Raw genomic sequence first — 19,963 nt, 5'->3', positions numbered from 1 at the left:
TAATAACATAAAACTTTACAAAAAGTAAGCAAAGATTTAGCTTCATAATAGTATATGGTCATGGAGTCGCAAGTAATTTATATGTAAAAATGTTCTACTTACACTTTAATATGAAATCTTTTGTAATTAAAAATAGTTTGAAAGTTTATTTGACTGTTCTTCTATCGCAAGTAATTTTTATGTAAAAATGTTCTACTTACCCTTTAAGAAAGTTTAATAGGAAATCTTTTGTAATTAAAAATAGTTTGAAAGTTTATTTGACTGTTCTTCTTTGATTTTTTTGTTATGTCAGGAGGTTTTAAACGTTGTCTATTCAATAAAATTTGTAATTATTTTTTTTTTTAATTCCAATAGGAATATGGCATTTAAAAGGGCAAATTAGGCCACTACAGTTGGAACAAGTGGGACGAAAGAGGACGGAGCAATGAGTTAATACCATTTTAAGTACTCCGAGTATAGTGGTTTTACCACGTTTAGTCCAAAACATTGGAATTGACTATTTGTGGTCCTTGGAATTTCAAATTTAACCATTCGTGGTCCAAGTTAACCACCCCAAGTCCTTAAAATTTCACAATTTAACCACCCGTGATCCTCTGTCGCAATTTCTCTCGCAACAATGGATTACTCCATATGAATTTAGGCGTTACCTAGTGCGTGTGGATCCATCAAAGCCCCACGAGCCTTGCATGTGCCGTCAACGTGGCCCCATATACGTAGGCCATGCTTATTAGGTGAACTACGATCTAAAGGACATTATTTTTATACATGAAGTACATTGTTTTTATGCATAAGTACATTATGTTTATTGAACATTCATTATTTTTATGCATAAGGTTCACTATTTGTATGGATATGGTTTATTATTTGAGGATGTACATATTGATTGAAGTTCTAGGTTCATTTTTGTGGTACATGATGTTCTTTGTTTCTTGAATAATTTGTTTCATTGTAGAGTATAGTTGGACGTACTTATTCGGCACACCCCTTTACCTTTACTTAAAAATATGATATTTAGCAAATCTATGTTCACCATTTGTATACATAATATTCATTTCTTCTTTACATGTAGTTCATTATTTGTGTGAATTTTTTTATGCATGATCCACAGTAAAATTTGCCATCAATCGGTTTCCACATTTAACAACATACATGATACACCAACCACAATTCGCATTACAAGATAAACCATTGATCAATGTTCATTTTTTAATGTGTTAAAAATAAACATTCAAAACGATGAACATTTAATACACTATAAAAGTTGTGAAATCAGGTTGGCGAGTGGTCTACGGTGCCAGACTCAACTTTTGGTCCTCGTGAGAGGGCGTGGGTTCAAATCCCACTTCTAACGTAATAACATAAAACTACAAAAAGTAAGCAAAGATTTAGCTTCCTAATAGTATATGGTCATGGAGTCGCAAGTAATTTATATGTAAAAATGTTCTACTTACACTTTAAGAAAGTTTAATATGAAATATTTTGTAATTAAATATAGTTTGAAAGTTTATTTGACTGTTCTTCTATCGCATGTAATTTATATGTAAAAATGTTCTACTTACACTTTAAGAAAGTTTAATATGAAATCTTTTGTAATTAAAAATAGTTTGAAAGTTTATTTGACTGTTCTTCTATGACTTTTTTGTTATGTCAGGAGGTTTTAAACGTTGTCTATTCAATAAAATTTATAATTATTTTTTTTTAATTCCACTAGGAATATGGTATTTAAAAGGGCAAATTAGGCCGCTACAGTTGGAACAAGTGGGACGAAAGAGGACGGAGCAATGAGTTAATACCATTTTAAGTACTCCGAGTATAGTGGTTTTACCACGTTTAGTCCAAAACATTGGAATTGACTATTTGTGGTTCTTCGAATTTCAAATTTAACCATTCGTGGTCCAAGTTCACCACCCCTAGTCCTTAAAATTTCACAATTTAACCACCCGTGATCCTCTGTCGCAATTTCTCACGGAACAATGGATTACTCCATATGAATTATGGCGTTACCTAGTGCGGGTGGATCCATCAAAGCCCCACGAGTCTTGCATGTGACGTCAACGTGGCCCCATATACATATGCCATGCTTATTAGGTGAACTACGATCTAAAGGACATTATTTTTATACATGATGTACATTATTTTTATGCATAAAGTACATTATGTTTATTGAACATTCATTATTTTTATGCATAAGGTTCACTATTTGTATGGATATGGTTTATTATTTGAGGATGTACATACTGATTGACATTCAAGGTTCATTTTTTTGGTACATGATGTTCTTTGTTTCTTGAATATTTTATTTCATTATAGAGTTTAGCTGGACGTACTTATTCGGCACACCCCTTTACCCTTACTTAAAAATATGATATTTAGCAAATCTGTGTTCACCATTTGTATACATAATATTCATTACTTCTTTACATGAAGTTCACTATTTGTGTGAATTTTTTTTATGCATGATCCACAGTAAAAATTGCCATCAATACGTTTCCACATTTAACAACATACATGATACACCAACCACAATTCGCATATAAGATAAACCATTGATCAATGTTCATTTTTTAATGTATTAAAAATAAACATTCAAAACGATGAACAATTAATACACCATAAAAGTTGTGAAGTCAGGATGGCTGAGTGGTTTAAGGCGTCTGACTCAAGTTCTAGTCCTTGTGAGAGGGCGGGGTTCAAATCCCACTTCTGACATAATAACATAAAACTACAGAAAGTAAGCAAAGATTTAGCTTCATAATAGTATATGGTCATGGAGTTGCAAGTAATTATATGAAATCTTTTGTAATTAAAAATAGTTTGAAAGTTTATTTGACTGTTCTTCTATCGCAAGTAATTTATATGTAAAAATGTTCTAAAAATAGATTGAAAGTTTATTTGACTGTTCTTCTATCGCAAGTAATTTATATGTAAAAATATTCTACTTACACTTTAAGAAAGTTTAATATGAAATCTTTTGTAATTAAAAATAGTTTGAAAGTTTATTTGACTGTTCTTCTATGACTTTGTTTGTTATGTCAGGAGGTTTTAAACGTTGTCTATTCAATAAAATTTGTAATTAATTTTTTTTTAAAAAAAATCCAATAGGAATATGGTATTTAAAAGGGCAAATTAGGCCGCTACAGTTGGAACAAGTGGGACGAAAGAGGAAGGAGCAATGAGTTAATACCATTTTAAGTACTCCGAGTATAGTGGTTTTACCACGTTTAGTCCAAAACATTGGAATTGACTATTTGTGGTCCTTCGAATTTCAAATTTAACCATTCGTGTCCAAGTTAACCACCCCAAGTCCTTAAAATTTCACAATTTAACCACCCGTAATCCTCTGTCGCAATTTCTCTCGCAGCAATGGATTACTCCATATGAATTTAGGCGTTACCTAGTGCGTGTGGATCCATCAAAGCCCCACGAGTCTTGCATGTGCCGTCAACGTGGCCCCATATACGTAGGCCATGCTTATTAGGTGAACTACGATCTAAAGGACATTATTTTTATACATGAAGTACATTATTTTTATGTATAAAGTACATTGTGTTTATTGAACATTCATTATTTTTATGCATAAGGTTCACTATTTGTATGGATATGGTTTATTATTTGAGGATGTACATATTGATTGAAGTTCTAGGTTCATTTTTGTGGTACATGATGTTCTTTGTTTCTTGAATATTTTATTTCATATTAGAGTATAGCTGGACGTACTTATTCGGCACACCCCTTTACCTTTACTTAAAAATATGATATTTAGCACATCTATGTTCACCATTTGTATACATAATATTCATTTCTTCTTTACATGAAGTTCATTATTTGTGTGAATTTTTTTTATGCATGATCCACAGTAAAAATTGCCATCAATCGGTTTCCACATTTAACAACATACATGATACACCAACCACAATTCGCATTACAAGATAAACCATTGATCAATGTTCATTTTTTAATGTGTTAAAAATAAACATTCAAAACGATGAACATTTAATACACTATAAAAGTTGTGAAGTCAGGTTGGCGAGTGGTTTAAGGCGCCAAACTCAACTTCTGGTCCTCATGAGAGGGCGTGGGTTCAAATCCCACTTCTAACATAATAACATAAAACTACAAAAAGTAAGCAAAGATTTAGTTTCATAATAGTATATGGTCATGGAGTCGCAAGTAATTTATATGTAAAAATGTTCTACTTACACTTTAAGAAAGTTTAATATGAAATATTTTGTAATTAAAAATAGTTTGAAAGTTTATTTGACTGTTCTTCTATCGCAAGTAATTTATATGTAAAAATGTTCTACTTACACTTTAAGAAAGTTTAATATGAAATCTTTTGTAATTAAAAATAGTTTGAAAGTTTATTTGACTGTTCTTCTATGACTTTTTTGTTATGTCAGGAGGTTTTAAACGTTGTCTATTCAATAAAATTTGTAATTATTTTTTTTTTAATTCCAATAGGAATGTGGTATTTAAAAGGCCAAATTAGGCCGCTACAGTTGGAACAAGTGGGACGAAAGAGGACGGAGCACTGAGTTAATACCATTTTAAGTACTCTGAGTATAGTGGTTTTACCACGTTTAGTCCAAAACATTGGAATTGACTATTTGTGGTCCTTCGAATTTCAAATTTAACCATTTGTGGTCCAAGTTAACCACCCCAAGTCCTTAAAATTTCACAATTTAACCACCCGTGATCCTCTGTCGCAATTTCTCTCGGAGCAATGGATTACTCCATATGAATTTAGGCGTTACCTAGAGCGTGTGGATCCATTAAAACCCCACGAGTCTTGCATGTGCCGTCAACGTGGCCCCATATACGTAGGCCATGCTTATTAGGTGAACTACGATCTAAAGGACATTATTTTTATACATGAAGTACATTATTTTTATGCATAAGTACATTATGTTTATTGAACATTCATTATTTGTTTGCATAAGTTCACTATTTGTATGGATATGGTTTATTATTTGAGGATGTACATATAATGATTGAAGTTCTAGGTTCATTTTTGTGGTACATGATGTTCTTTGTTTCTTGAATATTTTATTTCATTGTAGAGTATAGCTGGACGTACTTATTCGGCACACCCCTTTACCTTTACTTAAAAATATGATATTTAGCAAATCTATGTTCACTATTTGTATACATAATATTAATTACTTCTTTACATGAAGTTCACTATTTGTGTGAATTTTTTTTATGCATGATCCACAGTAAAAATTGCCATCAATACGTTTCCACATTTAACAACATACATGATACACCAACCACAATTCGCATTACAAGATAAACCATTGATCAATGTTCATTTTTTAATGTATTAAAAATAAACATTCAAAATGATGAACAATTAATACACTATAAAAGTTGTGAAGTCAGGATGGCCGAGTGGTTTAAGGCGTTAGACTCAAGTTCTGGTCCTCGTGAGAGGGCGTGAGTTCAAATCCCACTTTTGACATAATAACATAAAACTACAAAAAGTAAGCAAAGATTTAGCTTCATAATAGTATATGGTCATGGAGTTGCAAGTAATTATATGAAATCTTTTGTAATTAAAAATAGTTTGAAAGTTTATTTGACTGTTCTTCTATCGCAAGTAATTTATATGTAAAAATGTTCTAAAAATAGTTTGAAAGTTTATTTGACTGTTCTTCTATCGCAAGTAATTTATATGTAAAAATATTCTACTTACACTTTAAGAAAGTTTAATATGAAATCTTTTGTAATTAAAAATAGTTTGAAAGTTTATTTGACTGTTCTTCTATGACTTTGTTTGTTATGTCAGGAGGTTTTAAACGTTGTCTATTCAATAAAATTTGTAATTAATTATTTTTAAAAAAAATCCAATAGGAATATGGTATTTAAAAGGGCAAATTAGGCCGCTACAGTTGGAACAAGTGGGACGAAAGATTACGGAGCAATGAGTTAATACCATTTTAAGTACTCCGAGTATAGTGGTTTTACCATGTTTAGTCCAAAACATTGGAATTGACTATTTGTGGTCCTTCGAATTTCAAATTTAACCATTCGTGGTCCAAGTTAACAACCCCTAGTCCTTAAAATTTCACAATTTAACCACCCGTGATCCTCTGTCGCAATTTCTCACGGAGCAATGGATTACTCCATATGAATTTAGGCGTTTCCTAGTGCGGGTGGATCCATCAAAGCCCCAAGAGTCTTGCATGTGACGTCAACGTGGCCCCATATACATATGCCATGCTTATTAGGTGAACTACGATCTAAAGGACATTATTTTTATACATGAAGTACATTATTTTTATGCATAAAGTACATTATGTTTATTGAACAATCATTATTTTTATGCATAAGGTTCACTATTTGTATGGATATGGTTTATTATTTGAGGATGTACATACTGATTGAAGTTCTAGGTTCATTTTTGTGGTACATGATGTTCTTTGTTTCTTGAATATTTTATTTCATTATAGAGTTTAGCTGGACGTACTTATTCGGCACACCCCTTTACCTTTACTTAAAAATATGATATTTAGCAAATCTGTGTTCACTATTTGTATACATAATATTCATTACTTCTTTACATGAAGTTCACTATTTGTGTGAATTTTTTTTATGCATGATCCACAGTAAAAATTGCCATCAATACGTTTCCACATTTAACAACATACATGACACACCAACCACAATTCGCATTACAAGATAAACCATTGATCAATGTTCATTTTTAAATGTATTAAAAATAAACATTCAAAACGATGAATAATTAATACACTATAAAAGTTGTGAAGTCAGGATGCCTGAGTGATCTAGGGCGCCAGACTCAAGTTTTGGTCCTCGTGAGAGGGCATGGGTTCAAATCCCACTTCTGACATAATAACATAAAACTACAAAAAGTAAGCAAAAGACTTAGCTTCATAATAGTATATGGTCATGGAGTTGCAAGTAATTATATGAAATCTTTTGTAATTAAAAATAGTTTGAAAGTTTATTTGACTGTTCTTCTATGACTTTGTTTGTTATGTCAGGAGGTTTTAAACGTTGTCTATTCAATAAAATTTGTAATTAATTATTTTTAAAAAAAATCCAATAGGAATATGGTATTTAAAAGGGCAAATTAGGCCGCTACAGTTGGAACAAGTGGGACGAAAGATTACGGAGCAATGAGTTAATACCATTTTAAGTACTCCGAGTATAGTGGTTTTACCATGTTTAGTCCAAAACATTGGAATTGACTATTTGTGGTCCTTCGAATTTCAAATTTAACCATTCGTGGTCCAAGTTAACAACCCCTAGTCCTTAAAATTTCACAATTTAACCACCCGTGATCCTCTGTCACAATTTCTCACGGAGCAATAGATTACTCCGTATGAATTTAGGCGTTTCCTAGTGCGGGTGGATCCATCAAAGCCCCAAGAGTCTTGCATGTGACGTCAACGTGGCCCCATATACATATGCCATGCTTATTAGGTGAACTACGATCTAAAGGACATTATTTTTATACATGAAGTACATTATTTTTATGCATAAAGTACATTATGTTTATTGAACAATCATTATTTTTATGCATAAGGTTCACTATTTGTATGGATATGGTTTATTATTTGAGGATGTACATACTGATTGAAGTTCTAGGTTCATTTTTGTGGTACATGATGTTCTTTGTTTCTTGAATATTTTATTTCATTATAGAGTTTAGCTGGACGTACTTATTCGGCACACCCCTTTACCTTTACTTAAAAATATGATATTTAGCAAATCTGTGTTCACTATTTGTATACATAATATTCATTACTTCTTTACATGAAGTTCACTATTTGTGTGAATTTTTTTTATGCATGATCCACAGTAAAAATTGCCATCAATACGTTTCCACATTTAACAACATACATGATACACCAACCACAATTCGCATTACAAGATAAACCATTGATCAATGTTCATTTTTAAATGTATTAAAAATAAACATTCAAAACGATGAATAATTAATACACTATAAAAGTTGTGAAGTCAGGATGCCTGAGTGATCTAGGGCGCCAGACTCAAGTTTTGGTCCTCGTGAGAGGGCATGGGTTCAAATCCCACTTCTGACATAATAACATAAAACTACAAAAAGTAAGCAAAAGACTTAGCTTCATAATAGTATATGGTCATGGAGTTGCAAGTAATTATATGAAATCTTTTGTAATTAAAAATAGTTTGAAAGTTTATTTGACTGTTCTTCTATCGCAAGTAATTTATATGTAAAAATGTTCTAAAAATAGTTTGAAAGTTTATTTGACTGTTCTTCTATCGCAAGTAATTAAATATATGTCAAAATATTCTACTTACACTTTAAGAAAGTTTAATATGAAATCTTTTGTAATTAAAAATAGTTTGAAAGTTTATTTGATTGTTCTTCTATGACTTTGTTTGTTATGTTAGGAGGTTTTAAACGTTGTCTATTCAATAAAATTTGTAATTAATTTTTTTTTTAAAAAAAAATCCAATAGGAATATGGTATTTAAAAGGGCAAATTAGGCCGCTACAGTTGGAACAAGTGGGACGAAAGAGGACGGAGCAATGAGTTAATACCATTTTAAGTACTCCGAGTATAGTGGTTTTACCACGTTTAGTCCAAAACATTGGAATTGACTATTTGTGGTCCTTCGAATTTCAAATTTAACCATTCGTGGTCCAAGTTAACCACCCCAAGTCCTTAAAATTTCACAATTTAACCACCCGTGATCCTCTGTCGCAATTTCTCTCGGAGCAATGGATTACTCCATATGAATTTAGGCGTTACCTAGAGCGTGTGGATCCATCAAAACCCCACGAGTCTTGCATGTGCCGTCAACGTGGCCCCATATACGTAGGCCATGCTTATTAGGTGAACTACGATCTAAAGGACATTATTTTTATACATGAAGTACATTATTTTTATGCATAAGTACATTATGATTATTGAACATTCATTATTTGTATGCATAAGTTCACTATTTGTATGGATATAGTTTATTATTTGAGGATGTACATATAATGATTGAAGTTCTAGGTTCTTTTTTGTGGTACATGATGTTCTTTGTTTCTTGAATATTTTATTTCATTGTAGAGTATAGCTGGACGTACTTATTCGGCACACCCCTTTACCTTTACTTAAAAATATGATATTTAGCAAATCTATGTTCACCATTTGTATACATAATATTCATTTCTTCTTTACATGAAGTTCATTATTTGTGTGAATTTTTTTTATGCATGATCCACAGTAAAAATTGCCATCAATCGGTTTCCACATTTAACAACATACATGATACACCAACCACAATCCGCATTACAAGATAAACCATTGATCAATGTTCATTTTTTAATGTGTTAAAAATAAACACTCAAAACGATGAACAATTAATACACTATAAAAGTTGTGAAGTCAGGATGGCGAGTGGTTTAAGGCGCCAGACTCAACTTCTGGTCCTCGTGAGAGGGCGTGGGTTCAAATCCCACTTCACATAATAACATAAAATTGCAAAAAGTAAGCAAAGCTTTAGCTTCATAATAGTATATGGTCATGGAGTCAGAAGTAATTTATATGTAAAAATGTTCTACTTACACTTTAAGAAAGTTTAATATGAAATATTTTATAATTAAAAATAGTTTGAAAGTTTATTTGACTGTTCTTCTATCGCAAGTAATTTATATGTAAAAATGTTCTACTTACACTTTAAGAAAGTTTAATATGAAATCTTTTGTAATTAAAAATAGTTTGAAAGTTTATTTGACTGTTCTTCTATGACTTTTTTGTTATGTCAGGAGGTTTTAAACGTTGTCTATTCAATAAAATTTGTAATTAATTTTTTTTTAATTCCAATAGGAATATGGTATTTAAAAGGCCAAATTAGGCCGCTGCAGTTGGAACAAGTGGGACGAAAGAGGACGGAGCAATGAGTTAATACCATTTTAAGTACTCCGAGTATAGTGGTTTTACCACGTTTAGTCCAAAACATTGGAATTGACTATTTGTGGTCCTTCGAATTTCAAATTTAACCATTTGTGGTCCAAGTTAACAACCCCAAGTCCTTAAAATTTCACAATTTAACCACCCGTGATCCTCAGTCGCAATTTCTCTCGGAGCAATGGATTAGTCCATATGAATTTAGGCGTTACCTAGAGCGTGTGGATCCATCAAAACCCCACGAGTCTTGCATGTGCCGTCAACGTGGGCCCATATACGTAGGCCATGCTTATTAGGTGAACTACGATCTAAAGGACATTATTTTTATACATGAAGTACATTATTTTTATGCATAAGTACATTATGTTTATTGAACATTCATTATTTGTATGCATAAGTTCACTATTTGTATGGATATGGTTTATTATTTGAGGATGTACATATAATGATTGAAGTTCTAGGTTCTTTTTTGTGGTACATGATGTTCTTTGTTTCTTGAATATTTTATTTCATTGTAGAGTATAGCTGGACGTACTTATTCGGCACACCCCTTTACCTTTACTTAAAAATATGATATTTAGCAAATCTATGTTCACTATTTGTATACATAATATTCATTACTTCTTTACATGAAGTTCACTATTTGTGTGAATTTTTTTTATGCATGATCCACAGTAAAAATTGCCATCAATACGTTTCCACATTTAACAACATACATGATACACCAACCACAATTCGCATTACAAGATAAACCATTGATCAATGTTCATTTTTTAATGTGTTAAAAATAAACATTCAAAACGATGAACAATTAATACACTATAAAAGTTGTGAAGTCAGTATGGCCGAGTGGTCTAAGGCGCCAGACTCAAGTTTTGGTCCTTGTGAGAGGGCGTGGGTTCAAATCCCACTTCTGACATAATAACATAAAACTACAAAAAGTAAGCAAAGATTTAGCTTCATAATAGTATATGGTCATGGAGTTGCAAGTAATTATATGAAATCTTTTGTAATTAAAAATAGTTTGAAAGTTTATTTGACTGTTCTTCTATCGCAAGTAATTTATATGTAAAAATGTTCTAAAAATAGTTTGAAAGTTTATTTGACTGTTCTTCTATCGCAAGTAATTTATATGTAAAAATATTCTACTTACACTTTAAGAAAGTTTTTTGAATGCTACTAGCTCTATTACATTGTAGTATCTGTTCATATACTTTCTCAACCTACTGAAACACACAGAGCTAATAACGCCTCCACAGAGGCTCGAACTCACAACCTTCCAAGTGGAAGTCCAACCCGGGTACCATTGGACCACATAGTCCTGGTTCACTTTAAGAAAGTTTAATATGAAATCTTTTGTAATTAAAAATAGTTTGAAAGTTTATTTGACTGTTCTTCTATGACTTTTTTTATGTCAAGAGGTTTTAAATGTTGTCTATTGAATAAAATTTGTAATTATTTTTTTTTTAAAAAAAATCCAATAGGAATATGGTATTTAAAATGGCAAATTAGGCCGCTACAATTGGAACAAGTGGGACGAAAGAGGACGGAGCAATGAGTTAATACCATTTTAAGTACTCCAAGTATAGTGGTTTTACCACGTTTAGTCCAAAACATTGGAATTGACTATTTGTGGTCCTTCGAATTTCAAATTTAACCATTCGTGGTCCAAGTTAACCACCCCAAGTCCTTAAAATTTCACAATTTAACCACCCGTGATCCTCTGTCGCAATTTCTCTCGCAGCAATGGATTACTCCATATGAATTTAGGCGTTACCTAGTGCGTGTGGATCCATCAAAGCCCCACGAGTCTTGCATGTGCCGTCAACGTGGCCCCATATACGTAGGCCATGCTTATTAGGTGAACTACGATCTAAAGGACATTATTTTTATACATGAAGTACATTATTTTTATGTATAAAGTACATTATGTTTATTGAACATTCATTATTTTTATGCATAAGGTTCACTATTTGTATGGATATGGTTTATTATTTGAGGATGTACATATTGATTGAAGTTCTAGGTTCATTTTTGTGGTACATGATGTTCTTTGTTTCTTGAATATTTTATTTCATTGTAGAGTATAGCTGGACGTACTTATTCGGCACACCCCTTTACCTTTACTTAAAAATATGATATTTAGCAAATCTATGTTCACCATTTGTATACATAATATTCATTTCTTCTTTACATGAAGGTCATTATTTGTTTGAATTTTTTTTATGCATGATCCACAGTAAAAATTGCCATCAATACGTTTCCACATTTAACAACATACATGATACACCAACCACAATTCGCATTACAAGATAAACCATTGATCAATGTTCATTTTTTAATGTGTTAAAAATAAACATTCAAAACGATGAACAATTAATACACTATAAAAGTTGTGAAGTCAGTATGGCCGAGTGGTCTAAGGCGCCAGACTCAAGTTTTGGTCCTTGTGAGAGGGCGTGGGTTCAAATCCCACTTCTGACATAATAACATAAAACTACAAAAAGTAAGCAAAGATTTAGCTTCATAATAGTATATGGTCATGGAGTTGCAAGTAATTATATGAAATCTTTTGTAATTAAAAATAGTTTGAAAGTTTATTTGACTGTTCTTCTATCGCAAGTAATTTATATGTAAAAATGTTCTAAAAATAGTTTGAAAGTTTATTTGACTGTTCTTCTATCGCAAGTAATTTATATGTAAAAATATTCTACTTACACTTTAAGAAAGTTTTTTGAATGCTACTAGCTCTATTACATTGTAGTATCTGTTCATATACTTTCTCAACCTACTGAAACACACAGAGCTAATAACGCCTCCACGGAGGCTCGAACTCACAACCTTCCAAGTGGAAGTCCAACCCGGGTACCATTGGACCACATAGTCCTGGTTCACTTTAAGAAAGTTTAATATGAAATCTTTTGTAATTAAAAATAGTTTGAAAGTTTATTTGACTGTTCTTCTATGACTTTTTTTATGTCAAGAGGTTTTAAATGTTGTCTATTGAATAAAATTTGTAATTATTTTTTTTTAAAAAAAAATCCAATAGGAATATGGTATTTAAAATGGCAAATTAGGCCGCTACAATTGGAACAAGTGGGACGAAAGAGGACGGAGCAATGAGTTAATACCATTTTAAGTACTCCAAGTATAGTGGTTTTACCACGTTTAGTCCAAAACATTGGAATTGACTATTTGTGGTCCTTCGAATTTCAAATTTAACCATTCGTGGTCCAAGTTAACCACCCCAAGTCCTTAAAATTTCACAATTTAACCACCCGTGATCCTCTGTCGCAATTTCTCTCGCAGCAATGGATTACTCCATATGAATTTAGGCGTTACCTAGTGCGTGTGGATCCATCAAAGCCCCACGAGTCTTGCATGTGCCGTCAACGTGGCCCCATATACGTAGGCCATGCTTATTAGGTGAACTACGATCTAAAGGACATTATTTTTATACATGAAGTACATTATTTTTATGTATAAAGTACATTATGTTTATTGAACATTCATTATTTTTATGCATAAGGTTCACTATTTGTATGGATATGGTTTATTATTTGAGGATGTACATATTGATTGAAGTTATAGGTTCATTTTTGTGGTACATGATGTTCTTTGTTTCTTGAATATTTTATTTCATTGTAGAGTATAGCTGGACGTACTTATTCGGCACACCCCTTTACCTTTACTTAAAAATATGATATTTAGCAAATCTATGTTCACCATTTGTATACATAATATTCATTTCTTCTTTACATGAAGGTCATTATTTGTTTGAATTTTTTTTATGCATGATCCACAGTAAAAATTGCCATCAATCGGTTTCCATATTTAACAACATACATGATACACCAACCACAATTCGCATTACAAGATAAACCAATGATCAATGTTCATTTTTTAATGTGTTAAAAATAAACATTCAAAATGATGAACATTTAATACACTATAAAAGCTGTGAAGTCAGGATGGCGAGTGGTCTAAGGCGCCAGACTCAACTTCTGGTCCTCGTGAGAGGGCGTGGGTTCAAATCCCACTTCAAACATAATAACATAAAACTACAAAAAGTAAGCAAAGATTTAGCTTCATAATAGTATATGGTCATGGAGTCGCAAGTAATTTATATGTAAAAATGTTCTACTTACACTTTAAGAAAGTTTAATATGAAATATTTTGTAATTAAAAATAGTTTGAAAGTTTATTTGACTGTTCTTCTATCGCAAGTTATTTATATGTAAAAATGTTCTACTTACACTTTAAGTTTTATATGAAATCTTTTGTAATTAGAAATAGTTTGAAAGTTTATTTGACTGTTCTTCTATGACGTTTTTATTATGTCAGGAGGTTTTAAACGTTGTCTATTCAATAAAATTTGTAATAATTTTTTTTTTTTAATTCCAATAGGAATATGGTATTTAAAAGGGCAAATTAGGCCGCTACAGTTGGAACAAGTGGGACGAAAGAGGACGGAGCAATGAGTTAATACCATTTTAAGTACTCCGAGTATAGTGGTTTTACCACGTTTAGTCCAAAACATTTGAATTGACTATTTGTGGTCCTTCGAATTTCAAATTTAACCATTTGTGGTCTAAGTTAACCACCCCAAGTCCTTAAAATTTCACAATTTAACCACCCGTGATCCTCTGTCGCAATTTCTCTCGGAGCAATGGATTACTCCATATGAATTTAGGCGTTACCTAGTGCGTGTGGATCCATCAAAGCCCCACGAGTCTTGCATGTACCGTCAACGTGGCCCCATATACGTAGGCCATGCTTATTAGGTGAACTACGATCTAAAGGACATTATTTTTATACATGAAGTACATTATTTTTATGCATAAGTACATTATGTTTATTGAACATTCATTATTTTTATGCATAAGTTCACTATTTGTACGGATATGGTTTATTATTTGAGGATGTACATATAATGATTGAAGTTCTAGGTTCATTTTTGTGGTACATGATGTTCTTTGTTTCTTGAATATTTTATTTCATTGTAGAGTACAGCTGGACGTACTTATTCGGCACACCCCTTTACCTTTACTTAAAAATATGATATTTAGCAAATCTATGTTCACTATTTGTATACATAATATTCATTACTTCTTTACATGAAGTTCACTATTTGTGTGAATTTTTTTTATGCATGATCCACAGTAAAAATTGCCATCAATACGTTTCCACATTTAACAACATACATGATACACCAACCACAATTCGCATTACAAGATAAACCATTGATCAATGTTCATTTTTTAATGTGTTAAAAATAAACATTCAAAACGATGAACAATTAATACACTATAAAAGTTGTGAAGTCAGTATGGCCGAGTGGTCTAAGGCGCCAGACTCAAGTTTTGGTCCTTGTGAGAGGGCGTGGGTTCAAATCCCACTTCTGACATAATAACATAAAACTACAAAAAGTAAGCAAAGATTTAGCTTCATAATAGTATATGGTCATGGAGTTGCAAGTAATTATATGAAATCTTTTGTAATTAAAAATAGTTTGAAAGTTTATTTGACTGTTCTTCTATCGCAAGTAATTTATATGTAAAAATGTTCTAAAAATAGTTTGAAAGTTTATTTGACTGTTCTTCTATCGCAAGTAATTTATATGTAAAAATATTCTACTTACACTTTAAGAAAGTTTTTTGAATGCTACTAGCTCTATTACATTGTAGTATCTGTTCATATACTTTCTCAACCTACTGAAACACACAGAGCTAATAACGCCTCCACGGAGGCTCGAACTCACAACCTTCCAAGTGGAAGTCCAACCCGGGTACCATTGGACCACATAGTCCTGGTTCACTTTAAGAAAGTTTAATATGAAATCTTTTGTAATTAAAAATAGTTTGAAAGTTTATTTGACTGTTCTTCTATGACTTTTTTTATGTCAAGAGGTTTTAAATGTTGTCTATTGAATAAAATTTGTAATTATTTTTTTTTAAAAAAAAATCCAATAGGAATATGGTATTTAAAATGGCAAATTAGGCCGCTACAATTGGAACAAGTGGGACGAAAGAGGACGGAGCAATGAGTTAATACCATTTTAAGTACTCCAAGTATAGTGGTTTTACCACGTTTAGTCCAAAACATTGGAATTGACTATTTGTGGTCCTTCGAATTTCAAATTTAACCATTCGTGGTCCAAGTTAACCACCCCAAGTCCTTAAAATTTCACAATTTAACCACCCGTGATCCTCTGTCGCAATTTCTCTCGCAGCAATGGATTACTCCATATGAATTTAGGCGTTACCTAGTGCGTGTGGATCCATCAAAGCCCCACGAGTCTTGCATGTGCCGTCAACGTGGCCCCATATACGTAGGCCATGCTTATTAGGTGAACTACGATCTAAAGGACATTATTTTTATACATGAAGTACATTATTTTTATGTATAAAGTACATTATGTTTATTGAACATTCATTATTTTTATGCATAAGGTTCACTATTTGTATGGATATGGTTTATTATTTGAGGATGTACATATTGATTGAAGTTCTAGGTTCATTTTTGTGGTACATGATGTTCTTTGTTTCTTGAATATTTTATTTCATTGTAGAGTATAGCTGGACGTACTTATTCGGCACACCCCTTTACCTTTACTTAAAAATATGATATTTAGCAAATCTATGTTCACCATTTGTATACATAATATTCATTTCTTCTTTACATGAAGGTCATTATTTGTTTGAATTTTTTTTTATGCATGATCCACAGTAAAAATTGCCATCAATCGGTTTCCATATTTAACAACATACATGATACACCAACCACAATTCGCATTACAAGATAAACCAATGATCAATGTTCATTTTTTAATGTGTTAAAAATAAACATTCAAAATGATGAACATTTAATACACTATAAAAGCTGTGAAGTCAGGATGGCGAGTGGTCTAAGGCGCCAGACTCAACTTCTGGTCCTCGTGAGAGGGCGTGGGTTCAAATCCCACTTCAAACATAATAACATAAAACTACAAAAAGTAAGCAAAGATTTAGCTTCATAATAGTATATGGTCATGGAGTCGCAAGTAATTTATATGTAAAAATGTTCTACTTACACTTTAAGAAAGTTTAATATGAAATATTTTGTAATTAAAAATAGTTTGAAAGTTTATTTGACTGTTCTTCTATCGCAAGTTATTTATATGTAAAAATGTTCTACTTACACTTTAAGTTTTATATGAAATCTTTTGTAATTAGAAATAGTTTGAAAGTTTATTTGACTGTTCTTCTATGACGTTTTTGTTATGTCAGGAGGTTTTAAACGTTGTCTATTCAATAAAATTTGTAATAATTTTTTTTTTTTTAATTCCAATAGGAATATGGTATTTAAAAGGGCAAATTAGGCCGCTACAGTTGGAACAAGTGGGACGAAAGAGGACGGAGCAATGAGTTAATACCATTTTAAGTACTCCGAGTATAGTGGTTTTACCACGTTTAGTCCAAAACATTTGAATTGACTATTTGTGGTCCTTCGAATTTCAAATTTAACCATTTGTGGTCTAAGTTAACCACCCCAAGTCCTTAAAATTTCACAATTTAACCACCCGTGATCCTCTGTCGCAATTTCTCTCGGAGCAATGGATTACTCCATATGAATTTAGGCGTTACCTAGTGCGTGTGGATCCATCAAAGCCCCACGAGTCTTGCATGTACCGTCAACGTGGCCCCATATACGTAGGCCATGCTTATTAGGTGAACTACGATCTAAAGGACATTATTTTTATACATGAAGTACATTATTTTTATGCATAAGTACATTATGTTTATTGAACATTCATTATTTTTATGCATAAGTTCACTATTTGTACGGATATGGTTTATTATTTGAGGATGTACATATAATGATTGAAGTTCTAGGTTCATTTTTGTGGTACATGATGTTCTTTGTTTCTTGAATATTTTATTTCATTGTAGAGTACAGCTGGACGTACTTATTCGGCACACCCCTTTACCTTTACTTAAAAATATGATATTTAGCAAATCTATGTTCACTATTTGTATACATAATATTCATTACTTCTTTACATGAAGTTCACTATTTGTGTGAATTTTTTTTATGCATGATCCACAGTAAAAATTGCCATCAATAGGTTTCCACATTTAACAACATACATGATACACCAACCACAATTCGCATTACAAGATAAACCATTGATCAATGTTCATTTATTAATGTATTAAAAATAAACATTAGAAACGATGAACAATTAATACACTATAAAAGTTGTGAAGTCATGATGGCTGAGTGGTCTAAGGCGCCAGACTCAAGTTTTGGTCCTCGTGAGAGGGCGTGGGTTCAAATCCCACTTCTGACATAATAACATAAAACTACAAAAAGTAAGCAAAGATTTAGCTTCATAATAGTATATGGTCATGGAGTCGCAAGTAATTTATATGTAAAAATGTTCTACTTACACTTTAAGAAAGTTTAATATGAAATATTTTGTAATTAAAAATAGTTTGAAAGTTTATTTGACTGTTCTTCTATCGCAAGTTATTTATATGTAAAAATGTTCTAAAAATAGTTTGAAAGTTTATTTGACTATTCTTCTATCGCAAGTAATTTATATGTAAAAATGTTCTACTTACACTTTAAGAAAGTTTAATTTGAAATCTTTTGTAATTAAAAATAGTTTGAAAGTTTATTTGACTGTTCTTCTATGACTTTGTTTGTTATGTCAGGAGGTTTTAAACGTTGTCTATTCCATAAAATTTGTAATTAATTTTTTTTTTGAAATCCAATAGGAATATGGTATTTAAAAGGGCAAATTAGGCCGCTACAGTTGGAACAAGTGGGACGAAAGAGGACGGAGCAATGAGTTAATACCATTTTAAGTACTCCGAGTATAGTGGTTTTACCACGTTTAGTCCAAAACATTGGAATTGACTATTTGTGGTCCTTCGAATTTCAAATTTAACCATTCGTGGTCCAAGTTAACAACCCCTAGTCCTTAAAATTTCACAATTTAACCACCCGTGATCCTCTGTCGCAATTTCTCACGGAGCAATGGATTACTCCATATGAATTTAGGCGTTACCTAGTGCGTGTGGATCCATCAAAGCCCCACGAGTCTTGCATGTGCCGTCAACGTGGCCCCATATACATAGGCCATGCTTATTAGGTGAACTACGATCTAAAGGACATTATTTTTATACATGAAGTACATTATTTTTATGCATAAGTACATTATGTTTATTGAACATTCATTATTTTTATGCATAAGGTTCACTATTTGTATGGATATGGTTTATTATTTGAGGATGTACATACTGATTGAAGTTCTAGGTTCATTTTTGTGGTACATGATGTTCTTTGTTTCTTGAATATTTTATTTCATTGTAGAGTATAGCTGGACGTACCTATTCGGCACACCCCTTTACCTTTACTTAAAAATATGATATTTAGCAAATCTATGTTCACTATTTGTATACATAATATTCATTACTTCTTTACATGAAGTTCACTATTTGTATGAATTTTTTTTATGCATGATCCACAGTAAAAATTGCCATCAATAGGTTTCCACATTTAACAACATACATGATACACCAACCACAATTCGCATTACAAGATAACCATTGATCAATGTTCATTTTTTAATGTATTAAAAATAAACATTCAAAACGATGAACAATTAATACACTATAAAAGTTGTGAAGTCAAGATGGCCGAGTGGTCTAAGGCGCCAGACTCAAGTTTTGGTCCTCGTGAGAGGGCGTGGGTTCAAATCCCACTTCTGACATAATAACATAAAACTACAAAAAGTAAGTAAAGATTTAGCTTCATAATAGTATATGGTCATGGAGTCGCAAGTAATTATATGAAATCTGTTATAAATATTATTATTATGGGCATTATCACAAGACCTTTCATTTGCCTTATATTTATTCCATTATTTATGTTATAGAAAATGAAGGGTTATATGGATGTATATATATACATGTTCAAGGCATAATGAAAGAGAGGACTTGTGTTCTTGAGTTCTACATTCTTGTGTTATGTTTTTCTCTCTACTCTTCCATTCCATATTGCAAT

At 31.8% G+C, this 19,963-nt stretch overlaps 6 non-coding genes across 6 annotated transcripts; all 6 read left to right on the top strand.

Moving 5' to 3' along the window:
* Nucleotides 1-5,377: 5,377 nt before the first annotated feature.
* Nucleotides 5,378-5,461, top strand: TRNAL-CAA. The gene has a single exon. It is a non-coding gene; the product is annotated as a tRNA-Leu (tRNA).
* Nucleotides 5,462-10,745: 5,284 nt separating this feature from the next.
* On the top strand, nucleotides 10,746-10,829 carry TRNAL-CAA. Its single transcript has one exon. It is a non-coding gene; the product is annotated as a tRNA-Leu (tRNA).
* A 1,481-nt stretch (nucleotides 10,830-12,310) lies between these two features.
* On the top strand, nucleotides 12,311-12,394 carry TRNAL-CAA. Its single transcript has one exon. It is a non-coding gene; the product is annotated as a tRNA-Leu (tRNA).
* Nucleotides 12,395-15,233: 2,839 nt separating this feature from the next.
* Nucleotides 15,234-15,317, top strand: TRNAL-CAA. Its single transcript has one exon. It is a non-coding gene; the product is annotated as a tRNA-Leu (tRNA).
* A 2,841-nt stretch (nucleotides 15,318-18,158) lies between these two features.
* Nucleotides 18,159-18,242, top strand: TRNAL-CAA. The gene has a single exon. It is a non-coding gene; the product is annotated as a tRNA-Leu (tRNA).
* Nucleotides 18,243-19,586: 1,344 nt separating this feature from the next.
* On the top strand, nucleotides 19,587-19,670 carry TRNAL-CAA. The gene has a single exon. It is a non-coding gene; the product is annotated as a tRNA-Leu (tRNA).
* The last annotated feature ends 293 nt before the right edge of the window (nucleotides 19,671-19,963 follow it).

This window comes from Ipomoea nil, unplaced genomic scaffold, assembly GCF_001879475.1.
Source record: "Ipomoea nil cultivar Tokyo-kokei standard unplaced genomic scaffold, Asagao_1.1 scaffold2821, whole genome shotgun sequence".
Lineage (NCBI taxonomy): Eukaryota > Viridiplantae > Streptophyta > Magnoliopsida > Solanales > Convolvulaceae > Ipomoea > Ipomoea nil.
The sequence above is the reverse complement of the archived record's forward strand: the minus strand, read 5'-3'. Positions and strand labels throughout refer to the sequence as shown.